General features: G+C 40.7%; 1 protein-coding gene across 11 annotated transcripts in view; it reads left to right on the top strand.

Moving 5' to 3' along the window:
* LOC100994646 (neuroligin-4, Y-linked) overlaps positions 1-24,293 on the top strand; it is a 293,763-nt gene that overhangs the window by 48,729 nt on the left and 220,741 nt on the right. For 2 of the 11 annotated variants that reach the window (XM_055106978.2, XM_057301221.2), the window contains exon 2: positions 16,504-16,608. The exons of the other annotated variants lie outside the window; for them this stretch is intronic. The gene's annotated coding sequence lies outside the window, so the exon portion shown is untranslated. The remainder of the gene's footprint in view (positions 1-16,503; positions 16,609-24,293) is intronic. 11 annotated transcript variants of the gene reach the window in all.

Raw genomic sequence — 24,293 nt, 5'->3', positions numbered from 1 at the left:
ATGTTTTATAATCCTCTGGGTTTATACCCAGTAATGGGATGGCTGGGTCAAATGGTATTTCTAGTTCTAGATCCCTGAGGAATCACTACACTGACATCCACAATGGTTGAATTAGTTTATAGTACCACCAACAGTGCAAAAGTGTTCCTATTTCTGCACATCCTCTCCAGCATCTGTTGTTTCTGACTTTTTAATATTCGCCATTCTAATTGTTGTGAGATGGTATCTCATTGTGGTTTTGATTCGCATTTCTCTGATGGCCAGTGATGATGAGCATTTTTTCATGTTTCTGTTGGTGGCATAAATATCTTCTTTTGAGAAGTGTCTGTTCATATTCTTTGCCTACTTTTTGATGGAGTTGTTTGTTTTCTTCTTGTAAATTTGTTTGGGTTCATTGTAGTATCTGGATATTAGCCCTTTGTTAGATGAGTAGATTGCAAAAATTTTCTCCCATTTTGTAGGTTGCCTGTTCACTCTGATGGTAGTTTCTTTGGCTGTGCAGAAGTTCTTTAGTTTAATTAGATCCCATTTGTCAATTTTGGCTTTTGTTCCCATTGTTTTCAGTGTTTTAGACATGAAGTCCTTGCCCATGCCTATGTACTGAATGGTATGGCCTAGGATTTCTTCTAGGGTTTTTATGGTTTTAGGTCTAACATTTAGGTCTTTAATCCATCTTGAATTAATTTGTGTATAAGGTATAAGGAAGGGATCTAATTTCAGCTTTCTACATATGGCTAGCCAGTTTTCCCAGCACCATTTCTTAAATAGGGAATCCTTTCCCCTTTTCTTGTGTTTGTCAGGTTTGTCAAAGATCAGATAGTTGTATATATGCGGCATTATTTCTGAGGGCTCTGTTCTGTTCCATTGGTTTATATCTCTGTTTTGGTACCAGTACCATGCTGTTTTGGTTATTGTAGCCTTGTAGTATAGTTTGAAGTCAGGTAGCATGATGTCTGCAGCTTTGTTCTTTTGGCTTAGGATTGACTAGGCAATGCTGTCTTTTTTGGTTCCATATGAACTTTAAAGTAGTTTTTTCCAACTCTGTGAAGAAAGTCATTGGTAGCTTGATGGGGATGGCATTTAATCTATAAATTACCTTGGGCAGTATGGCCATTTTCACGATATTGATTCTTCCTACCCATGAGCATGGAATGTTCTTCCATTTGTTTATATCCTCTTTTATTTCATTGAGCAGTGGTTTGTAGTTCTCCTTGAAGAGGTCATTCACATCCCTTGTAAGTTGGATTCCTAGGTATTTTATTCTCTTTGAAGCTATTGTGAATGGGAGTTCATTCATGATTTGGCTCTCTATTTGTCTGTTATTGGTATAAGAATGCTTTTGATTTTTGCACAGTGATTTTGTATCCTGAGACATTGCTGAAGTTGCCTATGAGTTTAAGGAGATTTTGGGCTGAGGATGATGGCATTTTCTAGATATACAATCATGTCATCTGCAAACAGGGACAATTTGACTTCCTCTTTTCCTAATCGAATACCCTTTATTTCCTTCTCCTGCCTGATTGCCCTGGCCAGAACTTCCAACACTATGTTGAATAGGAGTGGTGAGAGAGGGTATCTTTGTCTTGTGCCAGTTTTCAAAGGGAATGCTTCCAGTTTTTGCCCATTCAGTATGATATTGGCTGTGGGTTTGTCATAGATAGCTCTTATCATTTTGAGATATGTCCCACCAATACCGAATTTATTGAGAGTTTTTAGGATGAAAGTTGTTGAATTTTGTCAAAGGCCTTTTCTGCATCTATTGAGATAATCATATGATTTTTGTCATTGGTTCTCTTTATATGCTGTATTAGGTGTTTTGATTTGTGCATGTTGAATCAGCCTTGCATCCCAGGGATGAAGCCCACTTGATCATGGTGGATAAATTTTTTGATGTGCTGCTAGATTCAGTTTGCCAGTATTTTATTGAGGATTTTTGCATAGGTGTTCATCAGGGATGTTGGTCTAAAATTCTCTTTTTTTGTTGTGACTCTGCCAGTCTTTGGTGTCAGGATGATGCTGACCTCATAAAATGAGTTAGGGAGGATTTCCTCTTTTTCTATTGATTGCAATAGTTTCAGAAGCAATGGTAGCAGGTCCTCCTTGTACCTGTGGTAGAATTCGGCTGTGAATCCATCTGGTCCTGGACTTTTTTTGCTTGGTAAGCTATTAATAATTGCCGCAATTGCAGAGCCTGTTATTGGTCTATTCAGAGATTCAACGTCTTTCTGGTTTAGTCTTGGGAGGTTGTATGTGTCTAGGAATTTATCCATTTCTTCTAGATTTTCTAGTTTATTTGCATAGAGTTGTTTATGATATTCTCTGATGGTAGTTTGTATTTCTGTGGGATTGGTGGTGATATCCCCTTTATCATTTTTCATTGCATCTATTTGATTCTTCTCTCTTTTCTTCTTTATTAGTCTTGCTAACGGTCTGTCAGTTTTGTTGATCTTTTCAAAAAACCAGCTCGTGGATTCATTGATTTTTTGAAGGGTTTTTTGTGTCTCTATTTCCTTCAGTTCTGCTCTGATCTTAGTTATTTCTTGCCTTTTGCCAGCTTTTGAATGTGTTTGCTCTTGCTTTTGTAGTTCTTTTAATTGTGATGTTAGGGTGTCAATTTTAGATTTTTCCTGCTTTCTCTTGTGGGCATTTAGTGCTATAAATTTCCCTCTACATACTGCTTTGAATGTGTCCCAGAGATTCTGGTAGGTAGTGTCTTTGTTCTCGTTGGTTTCAAAGGACATCTTTATTTCTGCCTTCATTTCCTATGTACCCAGTAGCCATTCAGGGGCAGGTTGTTCAGTTTCCATGGAGTTGAGCAGCTTTGAGTGAGTTTCTTAATCCTGAGTTATATTTTGATTGCACTGTGGTCTGAGAGACAGTTTGTTATGATTTCTATTCTTTCACATTTTCTGAGGAGTGCTTTACTTCCAACTATGTGGTCAATTTTGGAATAGGTGTGATGTGGTGCTGAAAATAATGTATATTCTGTTGATTTGGGCTGGAGAGTTCTGTAAATACCTATTAGGTCCACTTGGTACAGAGGTGTGTTCAGTTCCTGGATATCCTGTTTAGTTTCTGTGTGGCTGATCTGTGTAATGTTGACAGTGGGGTGTTAAACTCTCTCATTATTATGGTGTGGGAGTGTAAGTCTCTGTAGGTCTCTAAGGACTTGCTTTATGAATCTGGGTGCCCCTGTATTGGGTGCATATATATTTAGGATAGTTAGCTCTTGTTGTTGAATTGACCCCTTTACCATTATGTAATGGCCTTCTTCGTCTCTTTTGATTGTGTTGGTTTAAAGTCTGTTTTATCAGATACTAGGATTGCAACCCCTGGCTTTTTTTGTTTTCCATTTGCTTGGTAGATCTTCCTCCTTCCCTTTGTTTTGAGCCTATCTGTGTCTGTGCACATGAGCTGGGTTTCCTGAATACAGCACACTGATAGGTCTTGACTCTTTATCCAATTTGCCATTCTGTGTCTTTTAATTGGAGCATTTGGCCCATTTACATTTAAGGTTAGCCTTGTTATCTATGAATTTGATCCTGTCATTATGTTAGCTGGTTATTTTGCTCATTAGTTGATGCAGTTTCTTCGTATCCTTGATGGTCTTTACAATTTGGCATGTTTTTGCAGTGGCTGGTACCAGTTGTTCCTTTCCATGTTTAGTGCTTCCATAAGGAGCTCTTGTAGGGCAGGCCTGGTGGTGACAAAATCTCTCAGCATTTGCTTGTCTATAAAGGATTTTATTTCCCCTTCACTTGTGAAGCTTAGTTTGGCTGGATATGAAATTCTGAGTTGAAAATTCTTTTCTTTAAGGATGTTGAATATTGGCCCCCACTCTCTTCTGGCTTGTAGAGTTTCTGTCAAGAGATCAGCTGTTAGTCTGATGGGCTTCCCTTTGTGGGTAACCCATCCTTTCTCTCTGGCTGCCCTTAACATTTTTCTTTCATTTCAACTTTGGTGAATCTGAAAATTATGTGTCTTGGATTTGCTTTTCTTGAGGAGTATCTTTGTGGCGTTCTTTGTATTTCCTGAATTTGAATATTGGCCTGCCTTGCTAGATTGGGGAACTTCTCCTGGATAATATCCTGCAGAGTGTTTTCCCACTTGGTTCCATTCTCCCGGTCACTTTCAGGTACATCAATCAGATGTAGATTTGGTCTTTTCACATAGTTCCATATTTCTTGGAGGCTTTTCTCTTTTCTTTTTATTCTTTTTTCTCTAAACTTCTCTTCTGACTTCATTTCATTCATTTGATCTTCCATCACTGATACCCTTCTTCCAGTTGATCGAATCGGCTACTGAGGCTTGTGCATTTGTCGTGTAGTTCTTGTACTGTGGTTTTTAGCTCCATCAGCTCCTTTAAGGACTTCTCTGCATTGGTTATTCTTGTATCCATTCGTCTAATTTTTTTTCAAGGTTTTTAACTTCTTTGCCATGGGTTCAAACTTTCTCCTTTAGCTCAGAGTAGTTTGATTGTCTGTAGCCTTCTTCTCTCAATTCGTCAAAGTCATTCTCCATCCAGCTTTGTTCCATTGCTGGTGAGGTGCTGCATTCCTTTGGAGGAGGAGAGGCACTCTGATTTTTAGAGTTTCCTGTTTTTCTGTTCTGTTTTTTTCCCCATCTTTGTGGTTTTATCTACCTTCGGTCTTTGATGATGGTGACGTACAGATGGGGTTTTGGTGTGGATGTCCTTTCTGTTTGTTAGTTTTCCTTCTAACAATCAGGACCCTCAGTTGCAGGCCTGTTGGAATTTGCTGGAGGTCCACTCCAGACCCTGTTTGCCTGAGTATCAGCAGTGGAGGCTGCACAACAGTGAATATTGGTGAACAGCAAATGTTGCTGCCTGATTGTTCCCCTGGAAGTTTTGTCTCAGAAGAGTACCCAGCTATGTGAGTTGTCAGTCTGCCCCTACTAGGGGTTGCTTCCCAGTTAGGCTACTCGGGGGTCAGGGACCTACTTGAGGAGGCAGTCTATCCATTCTCAGATCTCCAGCTGGGTGCTGGGAGAAACACTACTCTCTTCCAAGCTGTCAGACAGGAATATTTAAGTCTGCAGAGTTTTGTGCTGCCTTTTGTTTGGCTATGCCCTTCCCCCAGGGGTGGAGTCTGCAGGGACAGGCAGGCCTTCTTGAAGTGTGGTGGGCCCCACCCAGTTCGAGCTTTCTGGCTGCTTTGTTTACCTACTCAAGCCTGAGAAAGCATGGGTACCCCTCCCCCAGCCTCACTGCCACCTTGTAGTTTGATCTCGGACTGCTGTGCTGGCAATGAGTGAGGACTTTGTGGGTGTAGTACCCTCCGAGCCAGGTGCAGGATATAATCTCCTGGTGTGCTGTTTGCTAAGACCATTGGAAATGCACAGTATTAGGGTGGGAGTGACCTGATTTTCCAGGTGCGATCTGTCACCCCTTTCTTTGACTAGGAAAGGGAATTCCCTGACCCCTTGCACTTCCGAGGTGAGGCGATGCCTCACCCTGCTTTGGCTCATGCTCAGTGTGCTGCACCCACTGTCTGACACTCCCCAGTGAGATGAACCCCGTACCTCAGTTGGAAATGCAGAAATCACCCATGTTCTGCATCACTTATGCTGGAAGCTGTGGACTGGAGCTGTTCCTATTTGGCCATCTTGGCTCCACCCCCCATGAAATTTATTTTGGAGAAAGTTAACTCAGAACAGAAGGACCTAGGGATATCAGAGAGTGGAGATGGGGCAAGGGCCTGGGCTCCCTGTCTGTCCTGACAAAGTTAGGACAGAAGGACCCAGAGACATCAGAGAGTGGAGTGAGGGTGAGGGCCCAGGCTCCTTGTTTGTAAGGGAATTGTCTACACTGTGCATACTCATGATCATCAGCTTTCTTGTCCTTCCTTCAAAGTTGAAAGTCACCGGACTCCTTCAAGTCCATCCTGGAGGATCCCTTTCTTCATAAACTGAACTGTCCAAGAAAAGTATTCCATAATTGGTATTTAAAGGCCATTTGGGCCTATTACTTATGTACTGTAAATATGTTCATCTGCTGAGGAGGGAACCCTGGCTATCCACACAGACCTGATTCTTAAGTGAGAAAAGACAGTCTTAAATCCTAGATATTCTTGAGAAGGTTTCAATAAGAAACTCATTTTAAAAATTGAAAAAATAATCATCTGGAGGTAGCACACACACCAACCAAGGAAACAGGGACAAAATTAATCTGTAACCTGTAGGAAATACACTGAAGTAGTGACTCATAAAAAAATGGGAATTCTATTAAAATGTAACATATTACACAAATTAAAGAATCCTATTGGAGAGTGAATATGAGGAGATCTCCAATGGATAAAACTTCAGTTAGAGAGAGTGATAGCAAAGGGAAAGGAACAAATATGGAGACTCTAGGAATCTGACATTCAAACAGTATTTTCAGGAAGGATGACAGAGAATACAAATAAGCAAAAGTGACTTACATTCAAATAGTGTTTAAAAAATAATCCCAGCGTTATTGTGTAACAGTGCTGCAATAAACGTATCTGTGCATGTGTCTTCATAGTTGAATGATTTATAATCCTTTTTGTATATACCCAGTAATGGGATTGCTGGATCAAATGGTATGTCTCATTCTAGGTCCTTGAGGAATCACCACGTTGTGTTCCACAACAGTTGAACTAATTTATACTCCCACCAGCAGTGTAAAAGCATTCCCATTTCTCCACATCCTCTCTAGCATCTGTTGTTTCCTGACATTTTAATGATCGCCATTCTAACTGGCATGAGATTGTATCTCATTGTGGTTTTGATTTGCATTTATCTAATACACCATGAAATATATGCAGCCATAAAAAAGGATGAGTTCATGTCCTTTGCAGGGACATAGATGATGCTGGAAACCATCATTCTCAGCAAACTAATACAAGAACAGAAAACCAAACACCACATGTTCTTACTCATGAGTAGGAGTTGAACAATGAGAACACATGGACACAGGGAGGGGAACATCACACACCAGGGCCTGTGATGTGGTGGGGAGTAGGGGGAGAGATAGCATTAGGAGAAATACCTAGTGTAGATGACGCGTTGATGGGTGCAGCAAGCCACCATACCATATGTATACATATGTAACAATCCTGCACATTCTGCCCATGTACCCCAGAACTTAAAATGATAATAATAATAATAATAATAATAATAATAATAATAATAATTGCCATCATCATCATCATCATCCCAGCATTGAGGGATCTACACTTCCAGGTTTAGGAAACAACATCAGGGTTCATCACAGTGAAAGAATTGAAACTCCAAACTCCAAAAGCACATTGTGAGATTTCAGAAGAGCAAATATGTAGGAAAGACCATAAGAGCTTGAAGGCTGTATTAGTCCATTCTTGTACTGATACAAATACCCGAGAAAAGAGGATTAATTGGCTCATGGTTTTTTAGGCTGCACAGGAAGCATGATAGCTTCTGTGGTGGCCTCAGGAATGTTTCAATCATGGCAGAAAGTGAAAGCAAAGCAGGTTCATCTTATGTGGCTAGAGCAAGAAGAGGAGAGAGACAGAACATGCTACAAAATTTTCTACAACCAGATCTCCTGAGAACTCACTCACTATACAGTACCAAGGGGGATATACAGTATCATTCAAGAGAACTCTGCCCTCCATGATGCCATCACCTCCCGCCAGGCACCATCTCCAACACTGGGGATTAGAATTCAATATGAGATTTGGGTGAGGATAGAGATGCAAACCGTCTCAAGAATTTGTAATTTCATAGAATGCTTCATGTTTTCACCAAATGTTAAAATATAGAAACTTTCATTATTCTAAGAAAAAATAATTTTACTACATAGAACTCTATCTTGGAGCAGCTCTTTGTGGGCAGGCAGAGTCAAAGCATTTACACTGATGTATCATTTCAAAAAATTTACCTTTCATGCTTCCCTTCTTGGAAAGATGTGTGATCGTGTGTTCCTTCAAACAGTGGAATAAATGATGAATACAAAGATGGAGAATCTAAGAAACAGTGGCCTTCACAGAAGACAGCTGAAGTAATTCAGACATCAGATTATTGCCTGGAGCAGGCTGGGACATCTGACATCCTAGAGTTAAACTTCGAGGAGAATGAACATAAAAGAAAAGGAAGTAAGCCATTTGACCAGGTAGAAATAGTACTCGAGATGGGCTTTAGTCCAGAAAAATTGAACAATATACACACAGACAAGCATGAAATGAAAACCTGAAGCAGTTATTGTCTCCAGATAAAACAGGAGGCGATTCAATGAAGGAGATTTAATTGGGATAGAAGGCTTAGTTCAGGAGTGATTAGTTCAGAAGTAATTGCACAGTTACAGTAAAGTTGAAGAGAGAAGGCTGGGTACAGTGGATCATACCTGTAATCCCAGCACTTTGGGCGGCCAAGACAGGCAGATCTCTTTAGCCCAAGACTTGGAGACCAGCCCTGGCAATATGGCAAAACCCCATCTCTACAGAAAAAAAAAATGCAAAAATTAGCCAGTGTGGTGGCACTTGCCTGTAGTCCTAGTTATGGCAGAGTCTGAGGTGGGAGGATGTTTTGAACCTGGGAAGTCGGGGTTGCAGTGAGTTGTGATTGTACCATTGCACTGCAGCCTGGGCAACAGATCAAGACCCTGTCTCTAAAAACAACAACAAACAAACAAACAAACAAACAAACACGGGGCAAATAGAGTGGGGGTTGCCCATAGGTGATTAATAGGTAATATCTAAAAATAATATATCAAGAAAAAATAGCATGAACTATTTCTTAGAAATATCAAGAAGATATTTGAAGGAGAGAAGCTAAGAAATCTGAAAGCATTTGCTTTCTAGCAAGTGTGGTCCTGGGATGTCGTATGCTGTGCAAAAAAGTGCTGTTGTGCAAATAACACTTGTAGTAGTTCGACTTTTAAAAATTCATGCATGCGGGACCATCCTGGCTAACACGGTGAAACCCCACCTCTACTAAAAATACAAAAAATTAGCTGGGCATGGTGGCAGGAGCGTGTAGTCCCTGCTACTCAGGAGGCTGAGGCGGGAGAATGGCGTGAACCTGGGAGGTGGAGCTTACAGTAAGCAGAGATCGCGCCACTGCCCTCCAGCCTGGGCGACAGAGGGAGACTCCATCACAAAACAACAACAACAACAACAACAACAACAACAACAACAACAACAAAAAACCACCTCATGCATGCCTTTCTTTGTTTCCAAAGAAACAAGTAGTTTTATACTACTTACATATTATGGTAGAATGATTTATAATCCTTTGGCTATATACTCAGTAATGGGATTACTTGGTCAAATGGTATTTCTACTATTCTTTGTTTCCAAAGAAAGGCATGGTATGGAAATGGTTTCCAACAGTTGGAGAAACAAATTTTTTTTCCAAAAGAAAAATGATAAGGCCAAGATTGAATGGTATGTGAATGTGAGTATGATAGTTAAAAGCATTATTTCTCAAATGTACCTTCCCATTGGAATCAGCTGGAGAATGTAATAAGTATTAATGCCTGTGCTATGGTCCTCCAGAGATACTGACTTGCTTGGTCTGCAATGCAGACCGGGCAGTGAGATTTTTTTCAGTTCTCCTTAGGGATTGTGAGATACAGCAGAGTTTAGGAAGCATGGATCTAGGTTTGCTCAGATTCTTACTTTAATTTAAAAATCTGTATCTGGGCATAATGGGTCATACCTGCAATCCCAGAACATTGTACTGGGTGGAGGTGGCAGGATCATTTGTATCCAAGAGCTCCAGACAAGCCTGGGCAACATAGTGAAACCCCATCTGTATGAAAAAAAAAAAAAAAAAAGAAAGAAAAAGAAAAAAATTAGCCAAGTGTAATAGTTCATGCCTATGTTCTCAGCTATTCAGGAGGCTAAGGTAGGAGGATCACTTGAGCCTTGGTGGTCATGGCTGCAGTCAGCTGAGATCACACCACCACACTCTAGCCTGTGCAACAGAGAGAGACCCTGTCTCAAACAAACAAACAAAAATTATGCAGTGTACTCTTCAACAAGATAAAGTGGTTTCAGTAATAAACTACTAATAATATGATGATTTAGATTGAGCAAACTTCACTTAGTCATTTCTTTTTTATTATCTGATATGTTCTTTATAAAAAGTTTTAATTGCTTAAAAATGACCTAATGCTTCTCCCAAGCTTCCTTTTTTTTCTCTCTCTCTCTTAACTGAAGTCACAGAATGTTCTCCTGTGTGGAGTGCTAAACAACATTAAGAAATTATTAGCTTTAAGGACATTCTAAGAGTAAGGTTATAAACCTAAAACCCCTAAAAGATAAAAGAAAATTGGAAGAGGCAGTACGAAGACTGTCCTCTCTCAAAGGGTCCCTTCTCATGGAAATAGGCTGCTATTCCAGGTCAGTGGGAGGTGATCCTATGGGAAGCCCGTTGTGTATGGCCCATGGCACCATTCCAGCTTAATTGTTCCAATTCCTCCTGTTTCTCTGACTGCACATGAGGTTAAATTAAATATAATGTTCTCAGTTTGCATTTCCCAGGCAGTCATCCTAAGTGGCTTCTTGAAGGCGGTCTGTGCATTCCACTATCTAATTCTGTGATGTCCTTTAACTCGAGGGCCAGTGACATGATTATCAGCTCTAGAAGTTCATTCTGTGGTCAGAGATGCTTGTGCAGTGGCCATTTTCTTTCATTATGATCTGGCCTTTCCCAAGCTTCAGAAGTGGAGAGGATTGACTTTCCTACTAATGAGCATTGGCACTTAGGAAGTGAATACTTTATCTGTTGCAGCTAGTGTGTTCTACATTTCTTCAGTGTACCTCCTGCCTGGTAAATATCAGATTATTTGTTGACCATCTCTCAGGGTATAGTTCTTTGTGTTATTAAATGAGAACCTAGTGGCTTACAAAACATTGGCTTTTGAGGAGCCACTTTTATCCTAGATGATAACTCAAATCCATACAGTGCTGATATTTACAGCTGGGAGATGACATTGTCTTATCCTTGGGTCTATTGCTCAAATTTCTGATTTCAGCAGGACTTACTCACTGGCTGCCTTCTGTCTTGGGGATGCCTTTGATCTGTCTTGCCTTGGGGGACCCTCCCTCTGACCTGGATTAGCAGCCTATTTCCACAAGAATGGACCCTCTGAGAGAGGACAGTCTTCGTACTGGCTCTTCCGATTTTCCTTTATCTGTTATGGGTTTTGGGTTTATAAATTTACTCTTAGAATGTCCTTAAAGCTAATAATTTTTTAATGTTCTTTAGCATATTACTAGAACTATTCATCTGCTTGAGAGACTGAGGAAGGAGTGTTGCTTGAGCCTGAAAGATTGAGGCTGCAGTGAGCTGTGATCCTGCCACTGCACTCCAGTCTAGGTGGCAGAGAAAGACCTTGTCTCAAAAAAATAAAAAGGACAGGTACAATAGCTCATGCGTGTAATCCCAGCACTTTGAGGGGCTGAGGCAGGAGGATTGCTTTAGGCCAGAGTTCTAGACCAGCCTGCAACATAGGGAGATCCATCTCTTCAAAACATAAAAAATTAATTAGACATGATGGCACATGCCTGTAGTCCCAGCTTCTTGAGGGGTTGAGACCAGCAGGAGGATTTCTAGGGCCTAGGAGTTCCAGGATGCAATGAGCAATACTTATGTGGTTAATACATATTGAAACCAGTTATTGGAGAATTAGTATGTGTTCTCCCACAAATTCAGTATGTTTTTGTAATGGTCCAACTAATTCAAATGGTATAAACATAATATAAGCAAATTATTTTATGTTGTTTGTTTAAAAACCTTTTTGACTGAATCAGTCTATGACGCTTTAGTATTTGAAGTTGTGGGCAGAACTTAGTCTTAAGATAGCACTCACCTTGGTGATAGATTTCCATGGAGGGAATTTTTGCCAGATGTTAATTTAGCCTGAAGATGTTATAGATGTGGACAGTCACGCCCTCTAAGTCTGGGGTGGGCTAATTGAAAAGAACATGCAAGAACCAGGCTTGTTAAGGGATAAACATAGGGGAAATGGAACAATTATGGCAGAGATTGAATTGGGTTTAATTGGGTTAGGAAGAGTGAAAGAATAGATTTTAATAAGAGGTCTGGAAATAGCCAAGAAACCCACTTATTGTAGAAAATGTGTGACATCTGATTACCGTAGTGAAAGAAAGATCCCCCTTTAAAAATCCTATCTATACAGAAAGAAATGGTAGGTAAAAGGAAATCTTCCCATGGATGTATTTAAGAAAAACAGTGGGGAGGTCTGAGATTTCAAAGGGCCATGGTTCAGATTATAATTCAAAAGAGAGGCAAATGATAGTTCCTCTCTTCTTCGGTTTCAGGAAGGGGGAAGATTTTGCCACTTGTGAAATAATTTTGGAGCTTCTATAACCTTGAGCCTTTCTTCTTATTTTTTCCTGGACTTGAGACATAAGGGGATTGATAAGATGCGGCCAGAGAAAAAGCAGGTTTTGAAATGCCTTTTTTGATTCTGTTCATTTCTGGAATTCTCCATCATGGTCCTTAAAGAGTACATATTTGTTCCTGATACACAACATGCAGTGGTCTATTAATGAAGCTTTATTTCCTCAGCTAGGTTCCCTCCTCCATTAATTTGTGGGATTTTAGATGAAAACTTACTTGAACTGTGGTTTTCTCTGTGTTTGTGAATGGAAGGACATGTTTGTCTTTGACCTTCCTTTAGTTTCACATCTTAGTCTTGATATTTAAGTAGCTTTGTTTCAGACAGAGAAGGACCATGCGTTCAGTTGCTGGGACTGCTCTCTAGGTTAGAGGCTTTCTGGTCTTGGGGAAGATTCCCCGCAAACTAAGCAAGTGGCATAGATGCTTAATATTCTAAATGAGAGAAGCACTAGAGTTTTTTATTCATTACTTGTGAGTGCAGATGTGGCCTCTGGGGAAGCTCAGCTGAGGTGGTCTCATGTTCCACCAAAGGTCACCAGGGAGAGATGGCCAGGAAGACAGGAAGACTTGTCTCACCTGGGAGGGTATGGCAACAGCTATGCAAGACCTCTTGTTGGAGATATGTGACATTCATTGTTTTATTTATTTTTTGAAACAGAGTTTCATTCTTTCACCCAGGCTGAAGTACAGTGGCACGATCAGGGCTCACTGCAACTTCTCTGTCTCGAGCTCAAGCCATTTTCCCACCTCAGCCTCCTGAGTAGCTAGGACAGCAGGCAGGTACCACTCTGTCCAGGTAATTTTTAAAATCTTTTTAGAAACAAGGTATTGCCATGTTGCCCAGGCTGTTCTGGAACTCCTAGGCTCCACTCCCGCATTGGCCTCCAAAAGTGCTGGTATTGCAGGGAAGAGCCTTGGTGCCTGGCCCATTTATTCTTAAGTACTTATGCTCAGGGCAGGTCTTCCAAGGGAAGAAAAGAACAGCCAGATAAGACTCGTATGAGATAGCTGAGGAGGCGGCATTTCATCCTTCCATGCATATCCTCCTTATCCACAAGCAGAATGCTGTCCTACAACCATTGCTGTCCCCATTAGGTCATGATAGGTAGACATGCAGGTGATGACCACAGACTGGCAGTTAGCCAAGGATTCTCAGTGTTGCACATTGCATGGGTGAGTGTGTGTGATGGATGCCTCTGGCAGTTTGGTGGAAAATTGGTACGTTTTGTAAAAATGATATGTTTAAGTCTTCTAATAAGGTAAATACTTATAAGAGGAAGTCAGTTTTATTGAAATAGTTAGCATATATATTAATATTAATATTTAAGGCCAGGTGCATTGACTCATTCTTGTAAATCCCTGCATTTGGGGATGCTGAGGTGAGAAGATCTCTTGAGGCCAGGAGTTCAAGTTGCCAGCCTGGACAACAAAGGGAGACTATTTCTACAAACAATAAAATAAAAAAAATATAAAAGATATATTTAAACTGGGCTGTAGTAATACATGTGTATCTTTATTGTATATTAAGTAGCTGGATCTACTTATGAGGTTCATACTAGTCACAATTTCTTAGTACAATTGAGTTTAAACAATATTTTGGGGTATTTGTCCTACCAACATTGATAATGGAAGAAAATACTAAATTTCAGTGCACGGTAATGAAACTAAACATGTAATTCCTTTTTCCCATTGCAGTTAGTAGAACCCATAGAATTTATCTAAAGACACCTAGGTGGCAAAAGATAAATGCTTGAGGGTATGATACCCCATTCTCCATGATGTGATTGCATACCTGTATCAAAATATCTCATGTACCTCATAAATATATATACATGCTATGTACCCACAAAAATAAATAAAGAAAGAAACTTGGATGGGATTGGGATTTTTGATGTTAGGGTGGAGCACGTCTGCACTGAGGATTGTGTAGAGGGAAGAGTTTTGATTTATTATACCCGTTTCTTTAAAAAAACAAAACAAAACCAAAAAAAACCTGCATGTGATGTGAGGAATTTTGCCAGAGGTGGGGAATGTGAAACTCACTAGTTGAAAACATTCTATACTGAGGTAATTTTTTTATGTCAAAAAGAAAGTGAAGAGTGTGGCAGATTAAAATCTTCATGTTATTTGCATTTTACAAGCTTGGAAGTCTCAATATCAATTATTATTGACTGCTATTTACTGCAATTTTTGACACAAAACATACTTCATTTTAATGAACTTTGCCTTGTTTGAATGTTCGTAAGACTTTGGAGGGAGTTTTAGAAAGAGATAGTTGCCTTTGATCCCTGAAGTATATTATTTGGTCTATCCTGATTCTGTCTCTTGACTTTGCACTTGTCTTTCCTGAACCCTGTTTAAAAGAAGCTTCTTTTTATGCCTCTTTTCTTCCTTCCTATTCTAATATGAGATACAGAGGTTTTTATGGGTAACATCTTGTCTATATGCCAGATTGTGGAAACCTTGGTTGTTACCCAGGGATGGAAGGTCTGATCTCAGTTAAGTTCTGACCCTAGGATAAGAAGCCCCTCTGGAGTAACTGACTCAGTGGGGTAGAGCCTATTTTCACAAATTAATATTCCTGTCTGGGGATGGCAGTGGAAACATTTTGGGCAGTGGGTGGAAATGATAATGTTCAAGCCTGAAGATGAAGTTTGCCTTTTCTCGGAGCTTGTACAGTGTCATACTCCGGAAATAAACTGTGTGGGAAAGGTGGTGTTTAGTAACCTAGAGCTGTACACCTTGCAAGGCCCTCATCTTGTCATTCTGCACTGTAAGAAGCACATGAAGGAAGAGTGTAGGCTGTCAGAGACAGCATCACACTGAAGTAGCAACTTCTTACATACAGTTGTCTGCCTAAAATAAAGTAACTTTAGCAAATAGGGTCTGTGTATAGAAATTGGAAACTCTAGCCAGGGTTGTGAAAGATGGAGCTGGGGTCACAGGTGGTGGACTGGAAAACGTTCTGAAGAAACTCAGCTTTTTGGATATTGTACAGTTCATTAGGGGAGCTATGAGAAGCAGTTATGAAGCTCCTTATGAATGAAACGTAGAGGCTGGGTGCATTGGCTCACACCTGTAATCCCAGCGCTTTCGGAGGCTGAGGCGGGCAGATCATGAGGTCAGGTGATTGAGACCATCCTGGCCAACATGGTGAAACCCTGGCTCTACTAAAAACACAAAAATTAGCTGGGAGTGGTGTTGCATGCCTGTAATCACAGCTACACAAGAGGCTGAGGCAGGAGAATCGCTTGAACCAGGGAGTCAGTAGCTGCAGTGAACCGAGATCACGCCACTGCATTCCAGCCTAGCAACAGAGGAAATCTCTGTCTTAAAAAAAGAAACAAAGAAACAAAAACAAAGAAAGAGATATAGAAACATACCCATCAGTGTTACTCAGGAGGGTTCTGGTTCCTGTTTTGCACTTGGAAGTACACACTTGTTCTTGTCCACATTATCCTCCATCTGTCCACATGATCATCCATCTGCAGTCCCACCACCAGCCAAGGGTCGTGCCAGGTCAGAAGTACTACTCCAGGTCAAACTGTGTTATTTTGAAATGGAGTTGTTTGTTATTGTTGTTCTTACTCAAACTAGCAGTTTTCCTTTGTAGAAGAACTCGGTTTCCACTCTGGGTTAAATATTTCATTTATGTGATCAAGATTATCTCTGTCCATCAGATACAGCAGTGAGAAACCCTTTTACAGGAAATGGGGTTAAAAGTGACAGGATATCTACAATTGTTTACTTTGCTAAATTGCAGGTACATATATTCGCAGAACTAGTTTTGATAACCTTTTTAAAAATGGGCTTATTTGACATTGGCTGAAACTAAGACTCTAGCACTTTACTGCTACATCAATGAATGACAAGTCTCTCTCTATTCAGCATGAAATCCCTGCAGGCAAAAACCACAGGGACTACATCATGAAGGCTATGAGAATTTTATGGTGGAAACCTGAGTGAAGCAGGTGGTAGAAGAATCAGATGTAGTACCATGCCCACAGGAGATGATCTAAGAATGCCATCACACCTAACCTTGCAAGTTTTCTACCTTCTGTGTCTTGGTTTCCTCTAATTTCTTTGTCTCTTTTCTCCCTTTTAATTTAATAGGGTTTGCTGAAGACTTTCTCTCTTCCAAGTTCAAGTATTAGTCATCTCTGGGCTTTGCCGTTAGATACTCATCATAGTCTAACAATGAATGTAAGCACTGAGGAAGTAAGTAATGGTGACAATGTGGATGTTCCTTTTGGTATCATTTTTCTCATGCTCTGTAAATCTTGGTGGTCTCATATTCATATTATTGAATACCAATGCTTAACCCCTCTCTGCCGTCTTTACAGAAGTCCCCTGGTCTACCTCTCTCTACATGTCTAAAATTGTAGAATTGTCTTCTAGGCACTCTATTGCAAATTCCCTTCTGCACAAGCCCAACATTTCACAGAAGGAGCAGGTGGGGGGCAATGGACCACAGCATGGCTCAATTGTAGCAATTGAAAGGCAAGCTTTGTCTCGTCAGCTGCAGTGTTTACTACTTGAGGATGGGAATTTGATTGGTGTATCTTTACATTTTATCAAACTGGGTTTCACCATGGAAGCATTCAGTGGTACCTCAGTGAATAATTATAATTAGCTAGGATTTCTTTGGAGGATATTTATTGTTCTAAATTTGTATATATTTATATGTACATACTGTATTAGTTCATTTTCATGCTGCTGATAAAGACATACCTGAGACTGGGTAATTTATAAAGAAAAAGAGGTTTAATGAACTCATAGTTCTTTGTGGTTGGGAGGCCTCACAGTCCTGGCAAAAGGCAAGGGAAGAACAAAGGCACATCTTACATGGCAACAGGCAAAAAGAGAGAGCTTGTGCAGTGGAACTCCTCTTTAAAAAAACCATAAGATCTTGTGACCTCATAGTTCACATGAGAACATGACAGTGAATAAGTCATGGGTGGAAACTGCCCCCATGTTTCAATTATCTCCCACTGGGTCCCTCCCCTTACATGTGGGAATTATGAGAGCTACAATTCTAGATGAGATTTGTGTGGAGACACAGCCAAACCATGTCACATACATATGCATATCTTTATGTAGGGGATCTTTATGTAAGGTATGTGAATACAGGTGTGTATATTCATATACTCTTGTACTTTCTCAAACACATACCATAGAATGTGTAATAATGTGTCTGGAATTGGTGGGTTCTTGGTCTCACTGACCTCAAGAGTGAAGCTGCGGAACCTCGCGATGAGTGTTATAGCTCTTAAGGTGGCGCGTCTGGAGTCTGTCCCTTCTGATGTTCAGATGTGTTCGGAGTTTCTTCCTTCTGGTGGGTTTGTGGTCTCGCTGGCTCAGGAGTGAAGCTGCAGACCTTCGCGGTGAGTGTTACAGCTCTTAAGATAGCGCATCTGGAGTTGTTCATTACTCCTGGTGGGCTCGTGGTCTTTCTGGGCTCAGGAGTTAAGTTGCAGATCTTCACGGTGAGTGTTACAGCTCATAAAAGCAGCGTGGACCCAAAGAGTGAGTAGTAGCAAGATTTATTGCAAAGAGCGAAAGAACAAAGCTTCCACAGTGTGGAAGGGGACCCAAGTGTTGCCAATGCTGGCTCGGGCAGCCTGCTTTTATTCTCTTATCTGGCCCCCACCCGCATCCTGCTGATTGGTAGAGCCGAGTGGCCTGTTTTGTCAGGGTGCTGATTGGTGCATTTACAATGCCTGAGCGAGATACAAAGGTTCTCCACGTCCCCATCAGATTAGTTAGATACAGAGTTTCGACACACAGGTTCTCCAAGGCCCCACCAGAGCAGCTAGATACAGAGTGTCGATTGGTTCATTCACAAACCTTGAGCTAAACACAGGGTGCCGATTGGTGTATTTACAATCCTTGAGCTAGATACAGAGTGCCGATTGGTGTATTTACAATCCCTGAGCTAGACATAAAGGTTCTCCACCTCCTCACCAGAGCAGCTAGATACAGAGTGTCGACTGGTGCACTCACAAACCTTGAGCTAAACACAGGGTGCTGACTGGTGTATTTACAATCCCTGAGCTAGATATAAAGACTCTCCACGTCCTCACAAGAGCAGCTAGATACAGTGTCGATTGGTGCACTCACAAACCTTGAGCTAAACACAGGGTGCTGACTGATGTATTTACAATCCCTGAGCTAGATATAAAGATTCTCCACGTCCCCACCCGACTCAGGAGCCCAGCTGGCTTCACCTAGTGGATCCCGCACCGGGGCTACACGTGGAGCTGCCTGCCAGTCCTGCGCCGTGTGCTCGCATTCCTCAGCCCTTGGGTGGTCAATGCGACTGGGTGCCGTGGAGCAGGGGGTGGTGCTCGTCGGGGAGGCTCGGGTCACACAGGAGCCCATGGAGTGGGTGGGAGGCTCAGACATGGCGGGCTGCAGGTCCCGAGCCCTGCCCCGCGGGAAGGCAGCTGAGGCCTGGCTAGAAATCCAGCGCAGCGCTGGTGGGCCAGCACTGCTGGGGTACTCAGTATACCCTCCACAGCCACTGGCCTGGATGCTAAGTCCCCCATTGCCTGGGGCCAGCAGGGCTGGCCGGCTGCTCCGAGTGCGGGGCCAGCCAAGCCCACGCCCACCCGGAACTCCAGCTGGCCTGCAAGCGCAGCAGGCAGCCCCGGTTCCCGCTCACGCCTCTCCCTCCACACCTCCCTACAAGCTGAAGGAGTGGGCTCCAGCCTTGGCCAGCCCAGAAAAGGGCTCCCACAGTGCAGTGGTGGTACTGAAGGGCTCCTCAAATCCCACCAAAGTGGGAGCCCAGGCTGGGGAGGTGCCAAGAGCAAGCAAGGGCTCTAAGGACTGCCAGCAATGCTGTCACCTCTCAATAATATCCCTGAATTACATCTGCTACTCCGCTGCTCTACCCATCTAACAAGTAAGTGATGGAGACATTGATGGTTCTATTAGTCAGGGTTCTCTGGAGGGACAGAACTAACAGGAGATGTAGATATATATATATATATATATATATATATATATATATATATATCGCTAACCCTTACCATAACATATATATATGTGTGTGTGTCTGTGTGTGTGTAAAGGATATACAAATATACGTACAACTAATAGGATATATGTATGTGTGTTTATATAGATAATATATATGTTTTTATATAAATATATATAAATTACGTATATGAATATAACAAAATATATAAAATATATATTTATATATAGTATATATAAACACACACACAGATATATATCCTATTAGTGATAAGTGATAAAGAGTAGTGTTTATATATATACCTATATAATAAATTCTTCTTTTATATATATACACATCTATATTTGTGTGTGTGTGTGTCCAAATATATATAAGTTTATTAAGCAGTAGGAACTCACAGAATCTCAAAGTCCCACACAGTAGACGATCTGCAAGCTGAGGAGCGAGGAAGCCAGTTAGAGTTCCAAAGCTGAAGAATTTGGAGTCTGATGTTCCAAGGCAGGAAGAATCAAGCACAGGAGGACAGATGTAGACTTGGAGGGTAAGGCAGTCTAGTCTTTTCACGTTTTTCTGCCTGCTTTATAATTTCTGGCAGCTGATGAGATGGTGCCCACCCCGCTTGAGTGTGGGTCTGCCTTCCCCAGCCCACTGACTCAAATGTTAATTTCCTTTGACAACACCCTCACAGAGACACCTGGGATCAGTACTTTGCATCCATCAATCCAATCAAGTTGACACTCAGCATTAACCATCACAATGGTGTACAACTGACTGGAGTTAAAGTGAGGCTCAGGCTTTGAATCATAGTCGTAAAACTGCACAAATTATCTGCCCCATACTACCTCCCAGACACATAATACATGCAGGAGTAGGTGTTTTTGTGCCTGTTATAGTGCATTTGAGCCTGTTGTTCTTTACTTTGCTCTTGTGTCAGACCATCTCTCCAAAAACAGATGATCAGCATCATACGCAACTGGTAGTATTGATTATCTGCAGCATAAAGCATGGAACATGGGATTTTCAGGGAATGGAGTAGGAAAAATTCCTGAACCTAAGCAGCTTAATAGCTTAATATTTCACTTGGTTAGTTTGAATACATATATTTCTACACACACACACATGAAATTACATGGATAATATAAGCTTTAATGTATTGTATATATAATATAAATCTCTCTAACCTCCAAAAATGTATATATCCAAACTATTTGTCAATTTCTCTCTCTCTTTCCCCCTCTTGCTCTTTCCACATATTTATGTATAAAACAGTTTTTCAAACTAACCAACTGAAATATTAAGCTCCTATGTTATATATATAATATATATTTCTGCAAATAACCAAAATATCAAAGCAATTAAGCTCCTGTTTCATGTATCTATTGTGTATATATATATATATGTGTGTGTGTGTACATATATACAGTATTTCTCCAAACTAAGCAACTGAAAAATATTAAGCTCCTATGTCTTACGTATATAAAATATTTATTCAAATAACCAAGCAAAATATTAGGCTATTAAGTTCCTATGAATAATGTTTTATTTTATTCTATATAAATAGAATAATATGAATATGTTTCATATTATTCTGTATATTATATATATATACACAGCAGGTTAGTTTGAAGACATGTATGCATATATTAAAATCTACTTTATAATTTGATATATATTAAGTTAAGTACAAACTTTCATGAAATATGTATGAGAAGAAGGAAGATTATTTTTATAGTACGATTAGTACAGTGAATTCTGGGGAAAAAGTAAATACTCATTTCAAATCCTCATGTACAATTCAAATAAACAAAAATCTGGTGGCATGTTTACAGCCTACTAATATAGATTATGTGGTGTTGGAAAACATTTTATTTTTACAAGTACCTAGTAGGTGTATATATCTGTGGGTTATATGAGCTATTTCGATATAGGCATACAATGATAAAAATCACATTAAAATAAATGGGGTACACATCACCTCAAGCATTTATCGTTTATTTGTTTTACAGGCTTTCATTTATACTTTTAGTTATTTAAAAATATGCAGTAAATTAGTGTTGACTGCAGATACCCTATTGTGGTATGAAATGCTAGATCTTCATTCTGTCTCACTATATTTTTGTGCCTATTAACCATCCCCACTTCTCTATCCCTCCCATTACTCTCCCCAGCCTATGGTAACCATCATTCTATTCTCTGTCTCCCTGAAGGCAACTGGAAGGCTATTTTTCTTTTTTTCTTTTCTTTTTTTTTTTTTTTTTGAGACAGAGTCTCACTCTGTCACCCAGAATGATGTCGCCCAGTGATGCAGTCTAGGTTCCCTGCAACCTGCCCCTTGTGGGTTCAAGCGTTTTTCCAGTCTCAGCCTCCCAAGCAGCTGGGATTACAGGTGCACACCACCTTGCCCTGCTAATTTTTTTTTTTTTTTTTTGTAGACACAGGGTTTCACCATGTTGGCCAGGCTGGTCTCGAACTCCTTACCTCGTGATCCACCCACCTAGGCCTCCCAAAGTGCTGGAATTACAGGCGTGAGCCACCACACCTGGCCTGGAAGACATATTTTTAAAGGATAGGCTGGAAGGCTGCATTGACTTTCGCTGTTTCTGGCTCACTAAATCCTGCTATTTTCTGCAGTAGGGATTGCAACACTTACGTTATGCTTTCCTACTGCAGAGAAGGACATTCTGTTCCCACTGGGCTCCTATACTGCCTCTACAGTCAGCTTTGGAGATAACAGCCTGAGGTGTCAGAGCGTTTTGGTGGTGAAAGCATCTTAAGATGTCACTGGCACAGCTGGGTGCTGTGGCTCACGCCTGTAATGCTAGCATTTTGGAAGGCTGAGGCGGGCGGATCACGAAGTCAAGAGATTGAGACCATCCTGGCCAACATGGTGAAACCCCATCTCTACCAAAAATACAAAAATTAGCTCGGCAGTGCCTGTAGTCCCAGCTACTCGAGAGGCTGAGGCAGGAGAATCGCTTTAACCTGGGAGCAGAGGTTGCAGTAAGCCGAGATCGAGCAACTGCACTTCAGTCTGGCGACTGAGCTAGACTCGGTCTCAAATAAGGGGGTTAAAAAAAAAGAGGTCACTGGTACAAGCCCTTGTTTTGCAGTGGAAGGAGATGAAGTCCAGGCCACTATATGATGGGCCAGAGAGCACTTGGCTAATTAGTGACCATGGCTATAGTGGCTCAAGTTCCCTGGCTGCTGGCCATGGCTGGCAGGATCCTGGGGCTTTTATGCGTAATACCTGGGTCTGTTGCCTTGGGTGTGTTGCATTGGGCTTGTCGCATAATCATGGAGAAATAGATTTTCTCTTCAATTTTTAAATCCAAGATATTTTGGTAGCACATGGGAAAATAAAGTCATTGAGTAAGAAAACCTATACAGATGAGCATCTTTTGATTAAATTTTCATTATAAAATAATCACAGTCACAAAACCTGAATCAAAACGTATACACTGATAATCATCTTAAAGAGTAAAAAATAATCAGGTACATAGTATTGTACTCACTGACAGACCAGGAAAGAGCATTCCCACTGTTTTTGTATATCAGTGTGAGTTTGCTTCCTGTTTCCTACCTCGCAGAGAAATGTACTTCCTCAGGATTTGGTTTTCAGAATGCCCTTGCTATGTTATTTCAGGACAAACATAGTTCTGAGCAATATATTGTTTAGTTTTACCCTTATGTAAATGAAAATCACACTATTTGTAGTGTTTTATGGCTTGGCTTTTATGTTTGAGGTTTTCCCATTTTGGTCCATATATCTGTATTTTATTCATTTTTTACTGTCGTGTAAAGCTTTCTGCTTTAATATGCCAACATTTATTTATTCATTGTCCTATTTATGGATATCTGGATTGTCCTAACTTTTTTTGCAATTACAATTTGGGTTGCATTATCCCCAGCAAACTAATGCAGGGACAGAAAACCAAACACTGCATGTTCTCACTTATAAGTGGCAGCTCAACGATGATAACATATGAACACATGTGGGTGGAGAACAACACATAATGTGGCCTGTCTGGGGATTTGGGAGGAGGGAGAACATCCGGAAGAATAACTAATGGATGCTGGGATTAATACCTAGGTGATGGGTTGATTCGTGCAGCAAATAACCATGGCACATGTTTACCTGTGTAACAAACCTACAAATCCTGCACATTTACCATGAAAATTAAAATAAAAGTTGAAGAAAAAATATTGGGGCTGCAATGGACATTTCTATACATATTTTCTGATGCAAATATTTTAGAAACCCTATAGAGGATGGATGTGTGTGTGTGTGTGTGTGTGTGTGTGTGTGTGTGTCTACTTTCACCATAGGCTTCTGTATCTTCTACTTTTCAATGTGATTTAAAATTGTTTTGCAGTGGGGTTGCACAGAGGCTCAGCATCATTGCATGGGAGTTCTAGTTGCTCCAGATCTTTCTTCAGTAGTTGATATCATTGTATCAAATTTTTATTAATACTATTCTGATTTCATCTGCATTTCACCAATAATGAATGGCATTGAGCCTCTTGTCCTATGTTGAGGCTATCTGTAGATGTGAGGACTTCTTCCTTGATATGGATTTATGGTGGAGGAATCAACCACCAAAGATGGCTCTGAGTGTAGGCTGAATGACTAAAAATATAATGATCTAGTTATCTAAATATAAAACAAAATTGTTTAAGCAGTTTGGGGGATTGGAGAATGAGATTTTTAGGAGAACCATAAGATATCTATCTGACTATATTCTTGAAGACAAGATAGTCATGGCAGTACAGGCATGGTGGCACATACCATTTTGTCACCTGGCACTACACATGTGTGCTTCCATGACCTTGAGGATATATATGACTTTGAGTTTGGTGAGACAGATGAACACAAAGCCCAGAGAATCTGCAAATTATTTGAATTAGATGTAGATATTGTGTT

This window comes from Pan paniscus, chromosome Y (assembly GCF_029289425.2).
Source record: "Pan paniscus chromosome Y, NHGRI_mPanPan1-v2.0_pri, whole genome shotgun sequence".
NCBI classification, from domain to species: Eukaryota; Metazoa; Chordata; class Mammalia; order Primates; family Hominidae; genus Pan; species Pan paniscus.
Note: the sequence above shows the minus strand (reverse complement) of the source record. Positions and strands in the feature narration are given on the sequence as shown.